At 41.3% G+C, this 23,814-nt stretch overlaps 1 protein-coding gene and 1 non-coding gene across 10 annotated transcripts in view; both read right to left on the bottom strand.

Moving 5' to 3' along the window:
• Window positions 1-23,814, bottom strand: part of Rnf180 (ring finger protein 180) — a 179,322-nt gene that overhangs the window by 84,389 nt on the left and 71,119 nt on the right. The window lies entirely within an intron of this gene.
• On the bottom strand, window positions 19,713-19,842 carry LOC115029154 (small nucleolar RNA SNORA17). Its single transcript, XR_003834720.2, has one exon. It is a non-coding gene; the product is annotated as a small nucleolar RNA SNORA17 (small nucleolar RNA).

Raw genomic sequence — 23,814 nt, 5'->3', positions numbered from 1 at the left:
ATAAGAAAATCTTCCATTAGTGGTAGATGGTGAATAACATAGAGACCCAGAACTGGAAAAGGTACAGAGACTAGGAGACTTTAGAACATTCAAGGATATCACAAGAAAAACTGCAAAGTCAACTAACCTGGGCCCCAATGTGGAGGTGGGTCACGGACACTGAAGGAGCAAGCAAAGAATATACATGGGCTAGACCTATGTACATTTGCAGCAGATGTGCAGCCTAGTCTTTATGTGGGTCCCCTAACAATTGGACTAGAGACTGTCTCTGACTTGGTTGCCTGTCACTGGGTTCCCTTCCCCTAACTAGATTGCCTTGTCTGACTTCAGTGGAAGAGGATGTGCCTAGTCCTACTAGGACTATATGTCCAGGGGTGGAGTGGTACCCGAGGAATGCTTCCCCTTCTCTGAAGAGAAGGAGTGGCTGTAATGAGGGGAGGGATTTGTAAGAGCAGGGCTGGCAGGAGAGGAGGGGAGGGTCTGTGATTGGGATGTAAAGTAAGTAAAAAATAAATTAAAAAAAAAAGAACTATAACTATGAGAACCCACTTAATGAGAACCCAGAAAAGCACATGGCTCTTCTTCGTACTTGTTTCTTGTGTTCTTTCTCCACGTACCATTCTCTCACAGACTTCTTTCCCATCATGCCCTCTGATGTATTCTGAGCTTTCCCAGGGCTTCCACTTCCTGCTCTCATTGTCTGGCCTAAAACTTTTTCCTTCCTCCCAGGAGACTGCTCCTGCAGCATCTCTGCCAGGAGACAAGGAAGTGGGGCAGTCCACTCCTCCTTACCATCAGGTCACAGCTCTTCTAGCTGCCAGAAAAACAAGCTTTCAGTAGGGAAGTAAGTGAGAATATGCCCATTAACACACCTCTGTTACATAAGCCTCTCTCTGCCCTTGCCATCCTCTTTTGTCATCACTTAAAAAACAACACTCGTTCATACGTCAACCTCGGCCTATTGTGTCAGGCTCCGCCTTGTCCACACCTCATTTATTTCTTCAAGGTGTGTCTACAGCTCTTCATTTTGCACATTACCTGGGCTCCTTCCATAGACCCAGTCACCTGAAAGATTTCTCTGAATTGCATCTGGTACTTAAACATAAAACCAAACTCCGCATACGTCTCCATGCATGCCCCAGTCCACAGGTCCACAGGCTCCCAACCCGGCCGCATTGCCTGCTTCTGTGATCTAAGGAGACAGCACCCTAAAGGGATCTATCGACCCCCTCCAGTCTCTGTCAGCTGTGACCACTGTTTAGTACATGCCCTGCTCGGACGCTCTCAGATTTGCCATTTGTCATGTCTTTTTCCTGGTTATTCTCTCACACTTTCTTATTAGAATTTCTGTAATAACCTTCTGAATCATTGGTTCTCAAACTGTGGGTTGTGATCTCTTTGGGGGTCAACTGACCTTTTCACAGGATCGCATACACATATCCTGCATATCAGATATTTACATTATGGTTCATAATAGTAGCAAAATTACAGTTATGAAGTAGTGACAAAAATAATTTCATGGTTGGGAGTCGCCACAGCATGAAGAACTGTATTAAAAGGTCACAGCATTAGAAAGGTTGAGAGTCAGGGCCTCAAGTCATTTTTCCCACACTCTAAGCCTTATTTTCCTCTTCCCTCCTCCCACCCACCCCTCATGTTTCTGGCTGAGTAATTTAAAATACACAACCTTATTACGTTGTTCTTAACTTTACTTAGCAAAGCATAAAATGGTCATATGGTTGTGTCCCCTGCAAAACTTTCCATTTTAGTTGCTAGTCATAAGTGTTCCCCTAATTCACCTTTCTAACAATGTTACAAGACACTGAGGTAAATCCACATCGGGCTGCAGGCTCCTGTTTTCTCTTCCGTATGAAATCGCCTAGTCAATACTCACTATTAAACACTTCAGGAAGCTGGGCAGTGGTGGCGCACGCCTTTAATCCCAGCACTCGGGAGGCAGAGGCAGGCAGATTTCTGAGTTCGAGGCCAGCCTGGTCGACAGAGTGAGTTCCAGGACAGCCAGGGCTACACAGAGAAACCCTGTCTCAAGAAAAGGAACCCCCCCCCAAAAAAACCCCAAAAACCTTCAGGGATCCCAAGCAGAAACCCTTCTTGCGCCTTTCCCCCTCTGCAGTCTGATGTCCCTCCATTTCCCTTCCTTTGTTTCCTCACTAAATGGCGGTACCCCGCAGCCTCTATCCCCCCTCAGCTGTCCCTGAGAATCCAGAGGACAATCTCCGTCTTGTCTCCATTTTCCAACCCTCAGTCAGAGCACTCTGTATGGAGCTTCCAGGAAATGCTAATGAGTGTGATATATACCATGAGTTTTCCACTTCACTCAATATCTACTTTTTTTTTCTGTTTAAATGGATAAAGTTTAAGGCTTTTAAAAATGTCAAGAATTATAATTTACCTTAAAGCTGATTAATATTTCAAAGATACTTTCAAAATGTTTTGATTAAGACAATCATGACCTTTCTTTAGAAATATGGAGAACATAATTTATTCATAGGAAAATGTACAACTGGAGCCGGCTGTAAAGTGGGCTCTCCCCACAAAGATTGAGATATCAAGTATCGTACCAAGAGGCTCAGGTATATTGGCCAAATGACTTTCTGTATTCCCTTATGGACCTCTGAATCCAGAAAATTACACTTAATTATTAATGACTTGGAGAAAAGCATAAGAATTAACGTTTGCCACTGCTTTCTATATATGGGGGGAATACTTTGTTTTATGCTTAAAGGTTGCCATACTTTAATAATCAGTTACATCTATTCTGATTACATATTCTAATAAAAGGATTACATAAGAAAAATGAGTGATATTAAAAACTATCCCTATAGTTTTACAATAGCTTGTCTCATAAGTTTGTCACTTCAAAATTTAATTTTAGAGTTCACTGATGAATTCATTTTCTGTAGCTTAACTGTTATGCATGCTTTTTAATATAAAACATTATAAAAAGAACATTGCAAAATGCCAGAGGCTTTCTTTGATTTCTCTAAAGCATAAAGTGAATATTTACAATTTAAACAAAAACGAAGACCTTAAGTAAACAGTTCCTGTATGAAGGTCTGTACATTGCCAGAAACAAATCATCAATATTGGTATGCCTGTCTCTGAAGGAAATGAATGACAGATGAATTATCCTTTATGCCTTTCATCTTTATCTTGTTACCAGATCTCAGTCACCCAATTACTACATTATAGTGACGTCCTTCAAAAGGGTTAAAGGTAGATGCCCTAAGGTTTGGGGTCTCTAAAAGGCACTGGTGTTCCTGAAGCTTAAGAGGGTCTGTCCTTTATAATCTCGATTATTGACATCTTTTTATATAACTGAACAGAATTTAAAATACCTCCCATAAAGTAGAAAGTTTGGGGCTAGTTTTAAGCTCATAACATCTAAATATTCAGTTATACCTTTTATGTTAATATTAGTGAAGTCATTAAGAATATGTGAAGGCCTGGAAAGAGATGGCCCAGCCAAGTGATAGGGGCAAAGTTAGTACAGAATAAAGTTTAATTTTAATTATAATAGCTATTTATCAAATGACTGCTGTATATAAGGTCTATTCTAAAAATTAAAGTGTATTATGTAATAGTAGGGAGTCGGTAATGCTACTTTTAATGTGCTCACCAGGACGCAGAGCCCAGAGGGGTTAGTTACTTGCCAGCTAATAACTGATAGAGCCAGCATTCAGCACTACTACCCTGATTCCAACATTTTGGCCTTAGTAGCTATGCTAACCTGTTTAACTTCTTTGATTATTACCCAGGAGGCAATTTATTTAAAATGCACTGAATTTATTAAACAGATGAACACAAAGACAGACAATAGATCATGATAACTCCTCTCAGATCCAGCCCTATACCCCTCAACTTCATGTCCTCTTTAAGAGTTTAATTTTAATATTTACTTGCTTTTATATAGGGTTTTACTAGTTATCTTAATTTTACTTCTTTTATTTTTGACATTGTAATTACAGCATTCATCCTAAAATATTTTTATCCCCTGCTGTGTCTTATTTGTACTGTTCATATGCACATGTGTGTGGGGCCAGGGACCTGCCAGGGACAGAACACCTAAAGAAAACTGACAATCCTTCCGCTAGCATCCACCAAACGTCAATAGCTTCCTAGCTAGGGATGGGAAGAGTGTGAGATATCTTTATATGAGTCTTCTCAAGGATTCAAGGGAAGCTATTCACTTATTTAGTTTTGACTATTCTTTTTTATTGGATATTTTCTTTATTTACATTTCAAATGTTACCCCCTTTTGTAGTTTCCCCTCCAGAAAGCCTTTCTCCCATCCCTCTTCCCCCTGCTTCTATGAGGATGTTCTCCTACCCACCCACCAACTCCCACCTCCCCGCCCTGGCATTCCCCTAAAGTAGGGCATTGAGCCCTCACAGAACCAAGGGCCTCATCTCCCATTGATGCCAGATAAGGCCAATCCTCTGCTATATATGCAGCTGGAGGCATGGTCGCTCTATGTGTACTCTTTGGTTGGTAGTTTAGTCCCTGGAAGATATGGGGGGGGGGTCTGGTTGGTTGATATTGTTGTTTTTCCTCTGGGGTTGCAAACTGCTTCAGCTCCTTCAGTCCTTCCCCTAACTCCTCCATTGGGAACCCCTTGCTCAGTCCAATGGTTGGCTGTGAGCATTTGCCTCTGTCCTTGTTAGGCTCTGGCAGAGCCTCTCAGGAGACAGCTATATCAGGCTCCTGTCAGCAAGCACTTCTTGGCATCCACAATAGTGTCTGGGTTTAGTGGTTGTATATGGGATAGATCCCAAGGTGGGGCAGTCTCTGGATGGACTTTCCTTCAATCTCTACTCCACACTGTCTCCACATTTCCTCCTGTGAGTATTTTGGAAAGCTTTTAAGGTCCATCATGTAGCCTCTGATGTATTGTCACTTTCTAATGCTTTCCCAGTTTAAGGTCCAATGATGGCTCTCACTGTCATGATGTTCTTCTGATAAAGTCCAGGGTAACTGTATATCAGCTCCTTTCCCAACCCAACCCAACTATGCATTTCCCTTTTTCTTTTGTGAAGGTATGATAGGTGAGCAAATCTGATAAGATACAGAAACTCTAAAAAGCAAGGATAGTGTAGGTGGGCTGGCTAGCCAGCTTCCATGATTCCCCCTCCTAAGAAGTATATGTTGGGCACTATTTCTCTGTTACAACTGCAACAAATTTTAACAGATTGTGTCTAAGAAAGCCCCCAAGTCTGTAGACCATGCACAGACAATGAGAAACAAATACAGCTACCTCTTAGGAGCATGCTAACTCCTAAATGTGGGTTCAAAGACAGTTTAGTCTAATTAACAGCACTTGAGCCACCTGCATGATGGGAGAAGTGAAAGGTCAGTCAAGTGCCAAACAATCAAGGTAGGAACTTACACAGCCTGAGTCAGAGACAGGTCCAACTAGGTACCTAGCACATGAATTGCACATAATCATCTCCCTTGTTGAGTCAGGGGGACATGCACACAGTACCTTAGCCCTCCATTGGCTCAGCCCATAACAGTCTAGAGAAGAAACCAATCTCAATAGAAATGATGTCAACCTTTGTCCAGTTCTTGCTGTGGCCCTATAACAACTCCAGAGAAGGAAGTTGGCTTTTTTCCCCTCCCACTCTGGAGTTTCTCTCCTTTCCCTTTAATTTCACACTTGTCTTCAACTTCTCACTTGTCATTTTCTGAAGCTTAGCTGTCATACATGCTTTTTAATATAAAGTATAAAATATTACATAAAGAATATTGCAAAATGCCAGGGACTCTCTGATATCCCTAAGCATGAGATGACGATTTACAATTTAAACAAAAATAAATCATCAATATGGGTCTACCAGTCTCTGAAGGGAAAGAATTATTAATAAATTACCTATCTATCTACCTATCTATCTATCCATCTATCTATCTAGGTGTGTGTGTGTCATTTAGAAAAAGACTCTCATAGCTCAGGCTAGCTAGGAGAACTTACTATGTAGTTTAGGATGACCTTAGACTTCTGATCCTCCTACCTCCATGTAATTTCTAAGATTGCAGGCCTCAGCTTCTCTCATATAAATGTCATCTCAGTGGTCCTTGGGATGCTCGGTCCAAACCACCCTCTGACTCGAACATGCAGTGGAAAGGAGAACTCAGGACTTGGATAAGTTCATACCATGACCTCAGGAAATGCTTACAGAGCTCAGGAGAGTGGCGCTCCGGGCCACTGAGTAGACCAAGAAACAGACAGAATAAGGTTCAGCATTTTTCCAGGTTGGCCCACAAGAGCTAAAAGTTTCAGTGAGGCCAGAAGTCTACTTCAGTCATGGCCACAAACCCTGGAAAGAGTTTGGGACACTGTGGAAAAGACCCCAGGAGACACTGTACTAATTTTATTTTATTTTATTTTGTATTTAAAAATAAGTTTTCAGCATTACAAAGTGTTATCAAAGTAAAATAGTCAAATTTCCCTTTTGTAGGATTTGTTTACACCTCAAGTGTAAGGTCGTCTTATAATGATGTATAATGATGCATCTTGTAATGAAGAACCTGAGGCAACACTGCTGGGAGAGGGGAGATTCTTACTCAATACCGACTCGCCAGACTTGACTTACAATGGGGAAAAGGGCCACTTCAGACAACACAATGTGCTTCTCTTTCCTTCTTTGTTACCTCGGAAGGTTCAGGGTCATGCTGGTGAGCCTCACAAGGGACTAAACTAGCCTTTATTGGTTTTGGGTTTTGTATCATGTTTTAAGTTTATTCTTTGATAATTCCATGCATCAAATTCCCTCCCCTCCCTGACCTTTCCCCACTTCCCAACCCATAGATCCTCAGGTTCTTCATCTCTTAAGACAAACACCAAAGCAAACCAACAAATCATGGAGTCGCATTTGTGCTGACTGATTACTACTGAGCACGATCCCAGAGAGGGCTTGGGAGGTACAGAGCTTACACAAATGAAGCCATCGCAAATAAAAGAGGCAGAGGCACAGGACTCCTACAAGTTGTCTGCCAATGTTGCCATCCTTGAGAACTCACTTGCCCAGAGGACTAACTGTTCTTGTCAGTATGTCCCAGAATCCAGTGATGAAGCTTGTGCACCTATCAGGCCTCGGGCCATCAGCCCGTCAGTTTGCAATACCGTGAAGCCCTTTTCAGCTGACTGTCCTCGACTGTCCTCTCAGATACAGTACATAAAACTTTGAAGCTTTCCACACTAGGACTACTCAGTTCTGGGAAGCCTTCCCCACCACCATTCTTTGTATACCCAACTCTGCAGCTGGCACTAAAACAGATGGCTTTTCTACATATTTGCCATTTCCCTGAGCCCCACTTTTAACGTTTATTTTCATTCTTTAAATGAAATTGTGTGTATGTATTCTACACATGTATAAACCACATAAACTTTGATGAATGACTATATCTAGCTAGTTAATTCGTGTAGTTACCAATTTTGTAGGGAGAATAATTTACATCCACTCTAGCATATCTCAGGAACACAGTATGTTAACGATAGTGGTTGTGTTGTGCAGTCCCTCTCTGTAGCTTACTCTGCTACCTGAAATTCTGCATATACTGAGTCCACAACACTCTGCACATACAGCAACCCAGACGTCACCATTCAACACTTTCTAGGACATCAATTGCTTTTGATGCCCCCTGACTGAAATCACACAGTATTTGTTTGTTTGTTTGTTTTTTTCTGTGCCTAGCTTATTTCACTGAGCATTTAAAATGGCTGAGTATATTATATATAAATGTGTATTAAATATAAGATATATGAAGATCTTACATGTTTTCAAATATTTATTTATTTATTTAATGGGCACAGATGTTTGATCTGCATATAGGTCTATACACAGTGTATACACCTGATACCCAAGTAGGCTAGAAGAGAGCACTGAATCTCATGAAACTGGGGTTATACCCAGCTGTTAACTGTGGGTACCAGGACTCAAACCTGGGTACTCTGAAAGAGCAGCCAAGGGTCTCAACTCCTGAGCCATCTCTCTTGCCCTACCATATTCTGTATCCACTTACCCACTGACAAACAAGTTGATTGATCCCATATCTTGGCTACTGTGACTAGTACTGCAATAAATATGGCCATGCTGGTGCTGATGTGACTTGCTGAGTTATACACAAGCGGAGGACAGTATGGTGGTAGTTTTATTTGTAATTGTTAGAGGGTTTCTGCAGTGTTTTCCATAACAGATATACTACTTACACTTCCGTCAGAAGTTTGTAAGGGTCCGTTTTCTCCACTTCCTTGCCAAAAGTTAATATATTTTATTTATTACAAATAGAAGTAATATTTACTGTAGTCTACTCTGATTCTTTAATAATTATGTTGAACAATTCTAACATTTCTGTTAGAATTCATCTAAGAAATGCCTTTTTTGATATTTTTTTAAATGGGCAGTTTTTGCTATAAAGTTGTTAGCATTCCTTAGATACTGTAGATATCACCTCATCTTATGGAGTTTGCAAATATTTTCTTCAATTAACATGTTATTGTTCCATCTGCATACTGTTTCTCCTATGGTATTAACCATATGGGTTTTCAAGTTTGGTGTAAAATAATAAAAGTAATGACAAATACTTTATTTCTATTGCCCCCATGTTGGCATTCTAGCCAGATGTTGCACCTGGAAGAATACCAGTGATTTTACCTTACATTTCCATTTTCCCTGCAGCCCAGGCTGGTCTCAACCTCATAATTTCCCTGTTTCCAAAATGCTTGATTCCAGGTGTGCCAGGACACCTGCTTTTTTTCTGTTGCCTTTTGGAAGTTGTTTTGAGTCCTACACTGAAGTCTTTTATTTTCTTGAGTTGAATCTGGTGGGAATGAGGTTCATGTCAAATTTTGTTTTCCTGTATTTGGCACATACTACTGAGTACACATCCAAAGGAAGGTTATTCAGTGCTGCCTATCTGTTATTATGAGGAATCACTGGAACTTTTAATTGCGCTGTACAACACTTGGGTTAGAACAGACATCAATAATATTGATCCTTCTAGCCCTTGAACACTGGTTCTCTTCTCATTTTATTTGTAGACTCTTTAATTTCTGTCACTGATGTAGAAATGTTTGGTTCTGTTCAATTGAGTTATTCCTACTATTTCATTTTCGTTGTTTGTATCTATTTCAGATGAGTTATCCCTACTATTTCATTTTCGTTGTTTGTATCTATTTCAGATTAGTTATCCCTACTATTTCATTTTCGTTGTTTGTATCTATTTCAGATGAGTTTTTCTTGATGGTTTTTAGGTGATTTGTTATCAGCATACAGAAACGTCCTGATCATTTAATGTTTGTGCTCTGGCATTTTACGAAGTTCATTTATTATTTCAAGATGGGAAGCTAGAATAAAAGGATTTTCTGTCAGTAAGATTGAACAGTCTATAAACAGCACACTTTCATTTCCTCCTTTATAAACTGGGTATTTTTAATGTTCTGGGCAAAACTTCCAGTGCTATTTTGAACACAGTGCTAATTTAGTATTCATGTGGCCCTGGGATTAAACCATAGTTCCTAACTAGTGTCGGTATTGGGCTATCATACAGCATTTGTTAGACTGGGGTACATCTGCTCTGTATCTACTGTGTTGAGAGTTTTTGTCAAATAACTCTGCTTACTTTGTCAGTTTCCTGCCTACAATGAAAAGATCAGATGAATTTGTCATTCTTTTAGTATACCATGCTAATTTTATTTCACTTACAATTATAAGTTTATTGAGTCAAGCACATTTTTAGGATAAATTCTACTTGACCATTAGGAAAAAATTCAAAATGTTTTATATGGGTTGCAAGTATTTTATTAAGTATTTTGCCTGTGGGCTTATGAGAGACATTATACTTCATTTTTCTTAATTGTACATTATTTTCTGAGTTTAATATCACCTAGCCTTATGAAGTAAATGTGTAATAATCCCTACTTTTTTGATTATTTTTGCCACTGGGTTTTCTTTAAGTGTTTGCAATAATTCAGTAATGGGGCCAATCAGGTTCAGTTCTTGTCTTTGTCTGAGACATTTTATAAGTAATTTAATCTCCTTTCCTATTAGTCTGTTTTCTTTATTCATGATCCAGTCTTGGTAAATTATAGATATCAAAGAGTATGTCCATTTCATGACAGCTGTCCAAATGTTGGCATATAAATGTTTATAAAGTAGTGAGCTCTGGAGTCTTATATAAACAAGGTACTCTAAATGGTCTCAGGAAGTCATATTATACACTTATGCATATATATGTAACAATAATAATCAAAGAAAGAGGCCATCAATTTAAGGAGGGTTGGGCATGGAAGAGATTGGAGGTAGAAAAGGAAAATGGCAAAATGATCTTATTATATGTTAACTAAAAACTTTAATATAGAGTCAAATATATAAGTTTCTAATAATGCTATACTGATGTTGTATCTATTATGCCCTTTCATTTCCAATTTTGATTTATTTTTTTCTTCTCTAAGTAATGATTTGCTTTTCAAAAATCCCCTCATCATTTTTGATCCTCTCTAACTATTTTTCTAGAACAGCAGCTCTCAACCTTCCCAAAGTGGTGACTCTTTAATACATTTCCTCATACTGTGGTAAGCCCCAAACATAAAATTGTTTCATTGCAACTTCGTAATTTTGCTCCTGTTATGAACTGTAATGTAAGTGCCTGATATGCAACCCCTGTGAAAGGGTCAGTTGTGGCCCACAGGTTGAGAACTGCTGATCTAGTCTCTTTTTCAATAATTTCTATAATGACCTTTATTACTTCCTTCTGATTTTGGGCTCAGTTCTTGTTTGCCTACTTCCTTGAGGTGCAGAATTTGGTTTCACTTTTCAGGCTATTCTTTTGCTTTGATACAGGTTTTGTCTCAATAAAGACTTGATGAAAGACTGTTTCCCTTTACTCCTTGAACTATGTATTGATTCCTGTTTATCTGAGAAGGTCTCCACCAATTCCAGTCTTCATAAACTAGCTTTTCCCCTGGGAGAATCCCAAAGAAAGTAGAAGTCAGTGGCACAGACAAGTTGTGGCCACTGTGCCTACAGGAAATGTCAGAAGTGCGTGCTGCCTAGCACTGACTAGAGCTGAAGACCAGTGGATTTAATCTAATGGAGATAGGTGGAAACCAAGTTTGATGTGGCAATATGAAGCCTAGGGTTTTGCTGTCCAAGTGGTATCACCTCAGGCCTCAGGGCTTAGTATAAAGGGACAAGAGTGGAAAATGTGGTGATGGATATCTGCCTGGTCCTGAGTACCAGTGTCTAAGGCCCGCATCATCATCTGATATCACATGTTACATTCTATACCTGGTCTTTCTACGACGCAGATGTTAGCTTTCTCCATACCACACTGCCTCAGACTGGAATGGGACTGGCACTAATTCAGCAGAGAGCCAATACCAGCTACTAAACAGAGCAGCAGAAGACCCTGAACTTGAAGACACATGAGCACTGCAATGAGCATTGTAAAAAGGCCAGTTTACACAGTTTTCAGCACATCCCATCTTCCTGTGCTGTACTGGAAGCTGTCATGTGGTTTCCTTGTTGGCTGGGAAGGTATCCATGGTTTCCCTGGTTGGGGACAGGGAGAAAGACTGGGAAGGCATTTCTGTGGCAGGAAGATTCCCAGGGAGTTCTACTTGGGTATCTTCTTTCGATTTCCTCTAGTTTTTAAAAAATGACCCTTGGCTCTACATGGCGAATCCTGAGCATCAGTGGTACACCTGTATTTTCCTTATTGGAGAAACGGAACCAAAACTACACGGCTGAGATTAAGCTGTAACTCACATGTTTCATAGCTGGATATTTTCCTTAGCAATTTCACAGACACTGACGCTCTTTTCCTCTGTGTGGAACTGAAGTCAACAAAATTCCATAATTTTTGTTTCAAACTTGAGTCTCTTCTCAGTCGGACTAAAGTGGCTTTCAGTGAATTTGGGAAGACAATTCAGGTGTTCATAAGGTATGTAGCCATGCTAATTCTTGTTTATGTATTTTTCTCTCTGCCTCTCATCAGTTACCTAAGCTTCAAAACCCATAGTAGGCCGTTTGCCTGCTGGAGAACCAGGGAACTCAAGGTCTTAATAGCCTTAGAACCAAGAAAATCTGTCAAAACTTGTAGTCTGAGGGTCAGAGGGCTGGCTGCTAATACCAGCCTGAATCAGAGGCACAAAGCCTGGGTCTAAGGCAGGAGCTGGCCCTCCAGCCCTGCTTTCTATCAGCATCATTGAATTTAGGATTAAGCTTTGAGATTGTCATGCATGGGTACAATGTGTTTTCATCCCCCCAACCCCTCCCATGACCTCCACCATTAGATACTGAGGATGTTCAGCTGTCATTTGACCTTTATCCTGCTGATTTAACATCAATGGCCGGAGTAGGTAGATACAGGCCTTCCACACATTCACATTCACTTGTGTCCTTTCTCAAACCCCTGGGTAAGGGGACACAGAGAACACGCCTCTAAGTACAACAGACATGACCGTCTACAACTCAATACCTTTTGTTCTTTGATTTTTGTTTTTGTTTTTTATTTTTGTTTGTTTTTTAAAGAGAGCCTTACTATGTAGCGTTAACTAGCCTCAAACTTGCTATGTAGATCAGGCTGGCCTTGAACTCACAGATATCCTCTCAGCCCTGCCTCCTGAGTGCTGGGATTACATGTATACACCAATATACCCAGCTTCAATGAATTTTTAATGGCATGAGTTTTATGCCTAATGTCACAATTTTGTCAGTGGACTTTGTCACTTTGTTAGAACCCTTCCTACCAAAAAGCCAAGCTCAAAAGCTTTCTTCAGGGGCCTTTTCTTTTGGGAATATATTTCTATAGAGAATTAAAAACAATATCATTTTAAAAGGTATTCAACCAGATGAAAACCCAGAAGTACTGCTGTATGGCTTTGATTTCTGGGGAACTCTATTTGCTCCTGGCTGACAATGTGTAGAGATAGCTGTCTGAGAAGAGAAGAAAGGCGACGGGGGAAAACACGGGTGGATCTCTGTCAGTGTACGGGGGAACTCACCCAGATGAAATGTGTGGGCTTGCTTCTTCTAATGTGGAAATGGGAACCACTTCTAGAAAAGCTCAGCACTCTTTTACCCTTAGCTAAGACCATAGCAGATCATTAGGATTTGAGGGGAAATGCATTAGGAAGTTTGAGTTGTTTAAGCGAGGGAGGGATATTTGGATAGCAATGTGAATAAATGAGAAACTCATGGGGTCATCAGGGGTGCAGGTGGGAGGTAGAAGCCATGAAAAGTGTATTCAAGGCGATCAGTGTAGGTATGGTACAGAGAGTGAGAAGATAGAAGGTCACTGGTGGCATCGCACGCAGAAGGCAATGCACTGTAGTAAAGCTAGCTTTCAGACAGTACTTAACTACCAAGAAGTTGTAAAGTAATGACATAGTGCCTCAATCCTCTAATCCCAGAGCGTTGAAGGCTAGTGTTGGCTACATAGCAAGTTTAACGTTAATGCTGAGGCAGCTTTGTCACAATTCTATTGGGAAATTCAAACCAAGGGCTGTTTCAGGTGTACCAGCTCAGGACGACATGCGCAATAACTCCATTTAGGAGTGAAATACCTCATGTTAGTCTATTATAAACAAAAGATGTTCTTATCAACATGCACATGACTCACCAAGGCTTGTCATAAATAGTGGTGGAAATACTAGATAAATCAGAACTTACCAGCTTTACTGAAGGTCACCAGCAGATATGTTGTGGGGACTTGACATAATCTACAAAGTTCACACTCGAAAACCAAAAACTTGAGTAACAACAACAAATCACACACACACACACACACACACACACACACAAAATCTCAAAATGTTTAAAGTAAATATTCAATTTTGTGTTGTCTGCATTCATGGGTATACTCAGCTGCATGCAGACAATGGACCCAAAGACAAACACACCCAAGGAATCTTTTGTTACACTAGTACCTTTATTTGGTCTCTAAAAACAGGATATAATTTGTACAGTTTTCCTATGTATGTCATACTCTACAAAACTGGTGCCATTTTGTAGAAAGCAGGGTCTGAAATGCTCCTGGTGTGTTGGTATACTGATGGTTAATGTGGAGAGATAGAATATCCCTTTCTATTTGAATCCATCTCCCTGCAAAAGGAGAGGGGATTGAAAAGAAATAATGTACCAAGAAAATATACTCAAGTCTACTTGGCTCTTGGGTGCAGGCCTCGGCAGACACCTGCACCTGGGTGAACAGTGCTGGAGCATCTTCTACAAGGAAGGCATCCTGTCATGGTTGGCAAACGCCTCTGAGCACTTTCACTCTGCTTCCCATTTAGAGTGCATATTTGTTTTCCATGAAAAAAAAAAGACGGCACAAAATAAGCATTTTCAAATGAAGATGTCTGTTTTTAAAGATAGTGGTTATGTATTTGTATCCATGCAGGTAGATTATAAAACATTCATTACCACTAGCGTATCTTTAGGAGAAAGGCAAGAGATCTATGCCAGAGAGCATGATGTGTCATAAGATCTCTGGTTTTAATTATTCAGTTAGCTATAAAATACCACAATCAATAAGACAGCTTTTAACTCAATTGGGGTGCAATGCTTTAAGACAATTGCCTTATAGACCACTCCATTCTTGATGTGGCAGACAAACACACACACACACACACACACGCACGCACACACGCACAGAGAGAGAGAGAGAGAGAGAGAGAGAGAGAGAGAGAGAGAGAGAGAGAGAGAAAGAGAGAGAAAGAGAGAGGAAGAGACAGAGAGACAGTCAATTTTTCAAAAATAAAGGGGGGGAGTAGAGAAAAATGTAGCATGCAACAAAAGCAATTGCTACCAAAACAAAGTCAGCTGTTTGCTGATCAGGAACAGTAGGAAACAAAGTAGCCAAAGACAGCACATGGCCAAGGAACCACCTGCAAGACATATTAACATGAACACTACAATCTCTAGGCAGACTGGGATAAAGATAAGCCATTTCCCGCAAGTTCTGAAATGTCCTATGTCCATGGACTGTACTCTTGATAGCAGGTTACAAAGTAGACTAGTAATGAAATTACTACAACTCCATGCTGTGTGACAACTGGGCCACACAGAACAAAATAACCCTCAAATATGTCTCCACCCCCCCATATGTTTAACTGGTAGAAAAATCAACAATATAATCTCACGAAGCAAAGTAAACACAACACCCATAAAAACTGCCACCACTGTAAAATCAATCCACAGAATTTAAAATGCCAGCATCTTACAAATGAGAAAAAGAAGTAGTCCGAGTGACAGGGGTTCCACAGTCACAGCAACAGAAACAAAAGGAAATAAGGGGACCAATCAGAGAAAATGATTTGCATAACAGAGGAAACAACAGACAAGCCGACAAGCTGTGCAATAGGAAAAAAATCTGCAAACCACACACCTGTAATAGGCTAATCTACAGAGGATGCAAGGGGCTCTTATAGCTCAATAGTTAAAGATACAAAAGCCTTCTCAACTAAGGCAGAAAACAACATATACTCATATAGAAACAGACATACAAATAGCAAGTGCACAGAGAAAAACTCCACTTACTAATCCTTAAGAAAATGCAAATAAAAGCCACAGGGAGATTTTTACCCCATTTCTGTTTGGGTGGTGGTTATAAAAGAAAAACAGCAAGTGCTGGTCAGCAGGTGGAGAAGAATAAGCTTTATACACTGCTGTGTGTTGGGGAGAGTAGTGCAGACATGACAGGTCCTCAAAAAAAGTTCACAGAATGAAACTACCATATGGTCTTGTAACCCCATTTCTGGGTATTTATACTCAAAAGAGTTGAACGCAGGGTCTGAAAGATGTCTCAAAGTTCATTGCAATACTATTTATTTTTGCCATATTTCACAGACAACAGCCATGTAAATCAACATACAACCAATGGACAAATCTTGAATACATTCTATCTAGTGAGGTAATCTCACAGAGGCAAATAGTACAATCCCATCTGCACTTGGGCAAATTCCCCAAATCAAAGCAAGGGATGACTGCTGCCACCAGGCTGTGGGAGAGAACAATAACCATTATGAATGTATTTTATTGCTACGATGTTCCTTTAAGTATGATGAGTCAATGTTGAGATATTTACTATAAATCATTGTACTTCCAGTCAGTAAAAATGATTCTAGACTTCAGAATCTGTTATCAGAGTGGACTTCAAATTGTGCTCTTAGAAAATGAGCATAACAAAACTGTGCAAACATCAAAGGAAAGTTGTTTCCAAAAAGATGCCTTCTCTTACCATGGCTATGCCCATTTGGGGACGAGCTAGGGTGGTTTCTGAGGAAACAGTGACATCATCATTTAAAAAGATAGCAAGAGCAAGTTTCTATTTATGTGCAGCATGGTTTTCTAAGAACAAACCAGATTATTAGTTAATAATGGCAAATTCTGTGTGAATTACAACAGTCTGAGGCCCGGCCTATTCTCCTGGAAGTCTTGTGGGTGCATGCGTGCCACAGACACCGGTGTCTAGCTCTTGACACATTCAGATGGTATGCTTTTGGGTAATTCAAGTCTGAAATAAACATCATTAGTGGGCACTGATCTAACAACTCGGGTTGGGTCCACTAAGGTCTCTTTCTATAGATACTGTTATTTACTCTTATTTAGAGGTCTCCACAGACTGCCTTGGTATTCTATTTTCTGATTTTCCAATTCACAGAAAGCTTGTCTCGGTATCTATACCATGCCAAGAATAGTAATTGCTCTAAAATGCAGCAAGCCTAGGTTACATGAACCCTGTGTTAGAAAAACAAACAACAACAACAAAAATCTGAGAATGGCAAGACCATTTTATTTTAGCCAGTCTTAGACATATGGAGTGTATGAACATCTTTAGGCCCTAGGGTCAGAGCATCACTGATGTACATGATAGAACACTGAATAGTATGTATAGCCAACCTGCCTATGTAATACAATTATAGCTTGGACCGTGTTCCTCTCTCTGCCTTCTGGCCAGCTTCCCTGTCGTGCTCCTTATGCCTGTTAGATGTCTGTCCCCTTGCTTTCAGCAGTGTTCTAGGGAAATAGAGTCCTAGAGCTCTCCAGTCTAGTTCTTGTCTCCAACCTGCCCCCCTGTGACAACAGGGTTTTCTGTTCTCAGGTTCCCCATAATAGTTGCTCTACAAAACAATTTTCTCCTTTTCTGCCTTTTATCTCCCACAGATCACATGCTAGCTTGGTTTACTGCTAGACTTCCATGTTGAAGAGATTGTCCAGACAACTTCTAGTCCATGTGGGTTGTGTGACAGCCAGGTAGGACAACTTGTTCTTTCAAGTGTGCTTCAACCCTTGTCTGTTAGGTTCCAGAGCATTAAAGATGAAGCTCTGTACTCACTTTTGGTCCTTTATGTAGTATCACAGTATGTGCAGGCTTTGGGACGGCTCTATGGGCACAGTACTTGGTGGGTAAGCATGAGGATCTGAATTCAGATCTCCAGAGTTCCCACAAATCTGAGCACAGCAGTGTTCCTCCTTTGACAAGATTAGAGTCCATATAGACCCCGGAAACTAATATACCAATAAACAAGACATCCTGTCTCAATAAAGGAATAAAACAAGAACAGACATGAGGTTGACCTCTGACCTCTACATGTGCCATGTATATATGCCCCTCCCCCAAAAGATAAACTGATCTTCAAATATTTAAAAACTACAATTAAGTTTGCTGTACATAACAAAGCTGTACTTGAAGATTTTCAATGATCTTGACGTTCTTTTTAAAACCAAGTGGTTTACCACCAGTGTGGGCCTATGCGAGTGGGAAAGTACTTGAGAAAACGGTTCTTCTTAGTGGCATAAAGAAGTATGTGTATACAGACACAAATGAATTCATGAATATCCTTCTGTCTAACTTTGTAATGATTTAAGTGTCCCTTACTAATACTTCTAAATGTCATTTCTAAACAACTTATATATATATAATAAATTTCACCTTCCTGAGACAGATTAATTTTTTTCCAAAATTTTAAAAATGTATTGGTTCTTGTGAATTTCACATCATGCCCCCCAACCCCACTTATCTCCCCCTGCCTTGGTACCCACCCTCCACCCTTGCAATCTGCCCCCTAACAGAGAAAAACAAAAATCGCATTGTGGGAGCCTCTGGTGTGAGGCCTCTGGTTTCTGCTATTCTATCAGTACTGGGTCCTCTCTGGGACTCCTCTTGGATATCCTGTTGTTGCCTTGTGACATGGAGAACCTGCAGCTTTGGATTTGTAGAACCAGTCCCTTCCTGCACTCCAGCAGTTCATTGATGAGGAAAATGTTGGGGTGAGCCAATTCAAAAGCTCTGATCTGGGCCAGAGAGGTACCTGAGCTAGTCAGCCCTCCAGCCCTTCTGCTCTTCTGCTTTCAGGGGTGGCTCGCCAGCAAACCCTGCAAACAGGGCCAGCTTTACCCTGCTGCCCAGGGGAGGTACAGAGCCTGCCCTCTCAATGTTGCAGCTAGTGAGAGGCATGGCTACTTATCAGTTCTTCCACTCTCAAAAAGGGAAGGGAGAAGGGCAGCTTTGCCTAGCCTGTGCCACCACTCAGCAGACAAGATCAGGGGTGACTTTCCTACATTCATACTCTTGGGCCCTGCTCACTTCAACCCCCCACATCCAGGGACAGCTCTACTGTACTGTGCAGGTGAGGTGCAGGGCCTGCTCCCGAGTGCTGTAGCACACAGGGCCAACTCTACTACTTTGATGGCCTTGGGGCCAGCTCTCCTGCCTGCCATAGGTAGCAAGGGATAAGGGCGGTATCTCTCCCTCACCCATGTAACCACATGGCGTATAAGTAGCAGGGCTCTCCCACATGCCTTTGGAACAAGCTCAACTAGGACCCCACCATCAGGGTCAGCTCCACTGTGCTGCCAAGTCAAGCTGCAGGACCCATTCTCCCAAGTGCTGCAGCTATCATTGGGCAGGACCAGCTCTCCTGTTCTCATGCCCTAGAGCCAGGGCTCCCATATGCAGCAGACAGTGAGGAGTGAGAGGGAGGAGGGTAACTCTCCCTTATCCACACTACTGCACAGGAGAAGAGTGGTAGGGCCAGCTCTCCCATCCTAGTACCCTCAGGCCAGCTCACCCACAGTTCCCGAAATGTGCTAGTCGATCGCCCTACTGCAGCTGCTAGTGGTGGGGTCAGGTCTCCTGTTCTCATGAGCTCAGGGCCGGCTCTCCCACAATGCCCAGGTAAGGGGTAGGGCCAGTTACTGCCCTCAGACAGCAACATATCTCTGGGTTGCAGCGCCGACCAGGGACATTTGCCTGGCTTTTGGAGGTAACAGACCTCTGATGCAAGGCTAGAGAGCCAGACATGGCCCCCAATAGCAGCACAGGCCAGGACCCCACTATGGTCCCAGGTGGCATCACTGGCTGCTCACATCAGACATTTCTCACTTCCCTTGCATCTCCATTTCTGCCTCTCTCCATTGTTCCCACATCCTTCTGTTTCTCTTTCTCTTCCATTTCTTTACTACTTACTTGCTCCTCTTGGTGGTGCATGAGTGTCTGGGGGTTCATCTCAGGATTGGTCTCAGGAGTGCTATCCCCTGCTTGTGAATTATGGTACCAGGCAGAAGTTACCTTGAGCTTACTCTGCCCTGCAAGCCCTGCATGGCAGCAGACTTGTGGTCATCTCAGGATATCCCTGTTAAGGCTCCTGGGCGCTGGGATGATGTTGTCTCAGCCTTGCTTTTCTAGGGAATGTTAGGCTACTTATCATTTAAATGTTCCTAGGTCAGAACACTGAGCATCGGCACAGTCTCTTTCCTCTCTGCCACCTTCTGGTGTATGTGGGACACAGCAGCCAGATCTGCAAACTCTAGGGACGGGGCAGCTTTACTTTACACAATATCACTGCATATTTTTATTTAAGGGCCATGAACAATTAAACCCCTTAGTACTGCTGGTGTAAACAATAAACACCTCCTGTTGTTCAGTTAGCAAAATATCACCTTTGTACCTGACATAATCTTGAAGTGTTTCAGTAACAGATGAGCTCAAAATTTTCCTTCTCCATGGTCTTTGCTAATGAATGACGGATGGGGGTGTGGCCGGTGGGAGAGGAGATGGGGAGGCACAGGGAGGAGTAGAGGGAGGGGAAACTAGTCAGATAATATTGTATGAGAAAAGAATCCATGTTTAATAAAGGGAAAATAATGTTCATTTTCAAAAAACGGTTAAGATTATACTTGACTGGGAATAGGGATTTATATTGGTAATTTCAGCCTTTGGGAAGCTGAGGCAGGGGATTATTAGTAAGACCCTGTCTCAAAGGAACAAAAATAACAGTAGAGAAATCATGCTGACAGCTTACTTAAGCTTAATTTTGAATACATTTTTAAGTTATCTATTAGGAAGCTGAAAAGCGCAACCTGTCCTCTTACAGGAGGACCCGCTGGCAGCACATTCTTTTCAGGAGAATGCAGAAGTCAAAAATAAAATAAAAATCAAAGACCGTAGACAGAAATCACTGGGGAGTGGCCCACAGGGGAAACAGTAAGGGGTTTAACTGGTAGAAGTCTGGGAATGGTAGGCAAGACGTGTTCCTAAGTTCTGATAGACAGAAGTGCTTCAATAGGCTAAATCCTCTTTCCAAGTGTGTTTTGGTGCTGAAACACCCCTGACCCATGTCTAGAGTGACACTTAGCACTCTCCCTGCTGTGTATCTTTTCTCCACGGGGAGTGCATTTGCTCTACGGTGACTAACAGGGGTGGTTGATCGTCATGACATGTGCAGCTTCGTGTCCTATGCTCACAGTGAGTCTGTGTCTTTAGGCTGCTCGCTGGCCCATTTCCTCAGGTAAACTTATGAGAACCTCACATGACTTTGCCTGAGGTCTTTATTCCTCACACAAATTTAGAACCCCAATTACTGTGAATGGCTTTCCATTTAATTTGTGTTTTCAATCAAAGTACAGTACAAAAAGCCAAATGTAATGTTTTAGAAGTTTGAAAAGAAAACAAAGCCCAACATTTTCCTTGTACTTGGTGCTGGTTTGGAAAAGAATTGTCATATGGGGCCACACTTGGTCCAGTGGGAGTGGGAACAAGCGCTTCTGTGTGAGAAGTTCATCTGTGCTCTAGCCCGGATTCCTTCTACGTGACTGTTCTCAACGCTGATTGCTTTACTGAGAAGTTACGACTCACAGGCAATTTTAATAAAATCCTCAAGCTCAGATTTTATTGTTGCCTGTCAGATATTAAGTTGAATGACAGATCTTGTTGAGTTTGAATGGGTCATAGCTTATTGAAGCATTCACACAAATCTTAGAGTCGAGGTGGCAGAGACTCAGGTGAATTTTCCTGGTAAGTTATTTAAAGTTTAATATTTAAAATGAGTCGACAGTTCTTAAATGGAGGCTATACAGACAAACCAATATGGTAAATAACTACATACTGGAATACTTTTATAGTTTATGGACCTGAGAGGAACATAGATCAAACTGAGCTTTGGTAAAGGTTGAATGGGCTGTGCTGGCAGGTGACAGACACAACGGGAGATGCCGAGGGCTGAGATGTGAATGAACTTGTACAACATCCTCCATAGGTGAAGACCCACAGATCTAAAGCCTGACTGACAACAGGTATATTAGCTACAACTCAAGGATCGAGTAAGATTTGAATTCTTAACAGTGAGAGTCAAACAGAAATGGTGCAGGTTGAAGGAAGAAGGAATCAAATATTTAATATTCAACTGTGTGACAGTGGTAAATACATGTAAGATGGAAACTAAGAATTACAAAAGACTACCATGTTTCTAGCAAGTGGTGTTAAACATTTCACAGAAAAACCAGGCAAAATGTTATACATTTCCCCAGCTGTGTTGCCCATCTTAGAATCCTCTGGAGTTGTGTCTGGTTCAGCAGAACAGCCATTGTCCCAGAACTACAGGCAAATCTGTCCTGAGGGTGACTGTCTTTAACTCTCTGTATGTGTTTTCTGTTCAGTGGGAAAAGTGCCATATTATACAGGAAAAAGTGCTTTGTTATATAGAAATGCATGATCAAATATTTAGAGAAAAAAGTTAAATGACTCGAAAGCTTTGTAAAATCTTGGTGTTTGCTTCTCAATTTTCTTAGCAGTTGTAATGTAATTTTAAGACCTGCCGTGTGTGTGTGTGTGTGTGTGTGTGTGTGTGTTACTTAAAACTATATCACAACGTTTTCAAGGTATGTGTTTGTGTGTGTGTGTCTGTCAGTCTGTATGTGTATGCATGTTTGTCTGTCTGTGCGTGTATGATATGAATGTGTTCATGAGCTGTGGGTGAGGAGGTAGGCTGGTACAAGCAGGCAAACACAGATGGAGGTCAGAGGTCAGTATCAGGTGCCTTTCTCAATTGCTCTCCACATTATTTTTGAGATAGGGTCTCTTCCTGAAGCTGAGCTCAGGGATTTCTTAGCCTCGGTGGCCAAGTGAGCTTCAGGAACCCATCTGTCTCCTCTCTTCTCCTCTCTGGCTTTTCCACAGGAGCTGGGCATCTGAACTCTGGTCATCGTGCTTATTTGACAAGCAAAACTAAGTCATCTCCATAGTCATTCAAGGAAAATTTTTGATAAAAATAGTTTCTTAAAGTATACTGAGGCAAGGCAACTGTCATTTAGAAAAGATAGCCATATAAGATGTTGAGAAAGAAGAGCCAGGGAGATACCTTAGTGGGTAAAGAAACTTGTCATCAAGCCTGGAGACCAAAGTTCAACCTCCCAAGTCCTGCATGGTGGAAGGAGAGAACCAACACACATGTTTGCATTGTGGTACCTTCTGCACAATAAATAAAAAGAAAAAAGAGTAATTTCACGCTGTTTTAACTGACTGTATTAGAAATTCCTAGACTTTTATTAAAAGGAAAATTCTCTATAAACTAAATGACTCATTGTATGGATCAGAATCTCATTTAATTCTCATTTTCTGTGAGTAAAGCACTGAACAGAAGAAACCAAGGTTCCCCTGGCTTGGGTTCTTTGCATCAGCATCAGAAAAGCCAAATTCCATCTGTTTGGATTTCTTTTCCTAATACACTATATGTTAGTTCTCCCCAACTGCAAGCTGTACCCACTTAACTTTTCAAAACAGTTCTGGGAATTTTTAATGCTGGGAAATTATTTGAGTCACTGAGTTTTAATTTCATGTGAAAGAGAATTTAGTATACTGGGTTATTATTCTTGGTTTTTCTTCTTTGGAAGGTTATAATGTATCATTCCTCCTTCCCTTTTCTCCCCGCAAACCTTTCTCATTGATTGCTATTGCATGACTACATGTATATACATTTATATTCCTAAGTATCACCTGCTCAGTCAGGTTATTGTTACCTGTATGTGTATGTTTTCAGGGCTGACAATTTGATATTAAATAACCAATCGGTGTGCTCTTCCCTGGGGAAGCCTATTTCTCCTGCTCTCAGCATTCCTTAGTTGCCTGTAGTTCCTCATATGGGGCTGAGGCCTCGTGCTTGTTCCCTTTAACCCCTTTGGCACATCTGTTGTTGTTCTTGTTTAGGTCATGTTTAGCCACTCATGCTGGTAAGACTTTAGACGTATAGCTGCTGACATTCCATTCATTCTTAAACATTACAGGCTATTGTTATTGTCCTTGGTTGCTCCCAATGGTGTAAAGTAAGTTCCTTTTGTTGGAGACACCACTCACTTCTGACTCGGGACCCTGATGGATCTGAGCCAGAACTGACCTGAATATCTCCGGCCTCAGATCTAGCTTGCATGTTACCAGGAGGCCCCATGAAAACTCCCAAGGGGGGGAAGCAACCAACAGCCTTACGTAGCTATGACGCCTATGAACCTCAGCAACCAC

Source organism: Mus caroli, unplaced genomic scaffold, assembly GCF_978045245.1.
Source record: "Mus caroli unplaced genomic scaffold, Mus_caroli_1 scaffold_15, whole genome shotgun sequence".
In the NCBI taxonomy this organism is placed as follows: domain Eukaryota; kingdom Metazoa; phylum Chordata; class Mammalia; order Rodentia; family Muridae; genus Mus; species Mus caroli.
This window is presented reverse-complemented; position numbering and strand designations above follow the sequence as displayed.